Here is a 2,002-nt window from a genome sequence, read left to right on the forward strand (position 1 = left end):
ACGATTTCTTGCAGGTAATAATTCTTCAAAATTAATAATCTATATTTATTATTTTTAATAACTACATAAAATATTTAATTTGTTCTTTTTACTAGGCATTTTTCAAAGAGCACTCGGAGTTCGGAGTTTGTGATTTCTATATCACTGGAGAATCATATGCTGGACATTACATTCCAGCTTTTGCATCTCGAGTTCATCAAGGAAACAAAAAACAAAAAGGAATTCATATAAATTTAAAGGTCTTCATTTTTTATTTATTTATTTATTGTCACGGTTCTATTGTTTGATTTAATTTGATCCTATAGGTGGTAACATATATAATTAATTACAGGGTATTGCTATTGGTAATGGATTAACTAATCCTGGAATCCAATACAGAGCATACACTGATTATGCATTACACAATAAATTAATTACAAAAGATGATCATCAAACTATCAATAAGTTGGTCCCACCGTGTGAACAAGCCATTCAAACTTGCGGTATTATTAATTATTTCATGCATATTATTATGTAAATTCGGTGGAAACTCATGTGCAGTCGACTTCACGTAAAGTTGATACCTGAGAGCCATTAGATGATTTGACTAAATTTTCATCTAACCGTTCTCGGATATCAATTTTACGTGAAATCGACTGCACCTGAATTTTTTCCTGTAAATTATTTTTTTTTATAATAGAGTGACATGCATCAAGCCATCAACATTAAATTAGGTTTAGTTTGTTTAATATTAACACACTATTATGTGTTGAATTTTGTAGCCAAGGAAGGTGAAAAAGCCTGTGTAACAGCCAAGGGTAAATGTGAAAGTATATTTGATAGCATCTTATCAATTACCGGAAATATTAACGTACGAAACAAAAAAATATAATATTTATGAGTTTAAATTTGATACACTGACTATATAAGAGATTATATCTTATTATGATATATGTTTGGATTGCAGTACTATGACATCCGAAAAAAATGCTACGGGGAAATGTGCTATGATTTTTCGGACATGGAGAGATTTTTGAGAGAAGGAAAAGTGAGGGAAGCTTTAGGTGTTGGGAAGTTGGAGTTTGTTTCATGTAGTAGGAGAGTGTATGATGCTATGAATGGGGATTGGATGAAGAATTTGGAAGTTGATATTCCAAATCTTCTTGAAGATGGTATTAGATTGCTTGTGTATGCTGGTGAAAAAGATCTCATTTGCAATTGGCTTGGTAAGGCCCTTTGGAATTTATTTTTTTTTTTTTATCAATTTTTGTATCAACATGAAGATATTTAATATTAGGTAGAAACTCAAGTGCAGTCGACTTCAGGTGAAATTGATATTTAAAACTCGTTAGATGATTTGACTGATTTGACTAAATTTTCATCTAACAGCTCTCAGATATCAATTTCACATGAAGTCGATTTCATCTGAGTTTTTACCATATCAACATATTTCGTCTTTATTAATTAATAGTTCAAATTTAAAAGAACAAACTAGTAATCAGGTTAACTATATTTTTGTAAAATTATAAAAAATAAAAATTCAAAATATGCTAATTTATTTGGTACTTCTAATATCAGGTTATTTTTTAAAGTGTTATACTTTCTAAACCCTAAACCTAAAATTCGATTTTGATTAATACTCAGTTTTAGATATTTACGAGTCACTTTTTTTTTTCTTTTCATTGGACAGGGAATTCAAGGTGGGTTCATGCCATGAAATGGTCAGGTCAAGAACAATTTAGAGCATCTCCTACAATCCAATTTGTGGTCAACGGTTCACATGCCGGTTCACTAAAAAGCTATGGCCCACTTGCTTTCCTTAAGGTTTGTGTTTAGGGCTGTATTAATAATTAATTACTTGAGTGTTGGTTAATTAAATTCATGACTAACAAGTTTAATAACAGGTAAATGAAGCAGGGCACATGGTGCCAATGGATCAACCAGAAGCTGCACTTGAAATGATCACAAGATGGATGAAAGGGATATTAACTGTCACAACCCAAACTCACTATGCCTCACATAA

General features: G+C 31.0%; 1 protein-coding gene across 1 annotated transcript in view; it reads left to right on the forward strand.

Moving 5' to 3' along the window:
* The window catches only part of LOC107629263 (serine carboxypeptidase-like), a gene marked incomplete in the record, with an annotated part of 6,594 nt that overhangs the window by 1,698 nt on the left and 2,894 nt on the right, over positions 1–2,002 (forward strand).

The sequence above is a fragment of the Arachis ipaensis genome, chromosome B03 (genome assembly GCF_000816755.2).
Source record: "Arachis ipaensis cultivar K30076 chromosome B03, Araip1.1, whole genome shotgun sequence".
In the NCBI taxonomy this organism is placed as follows: domain Eukaryota; kingdom Viridiplantae; phylum Streptophyta; class Magnoliopsida; order Fabales; family Fabaceae; genus Arachis; species Arachis ipaensis.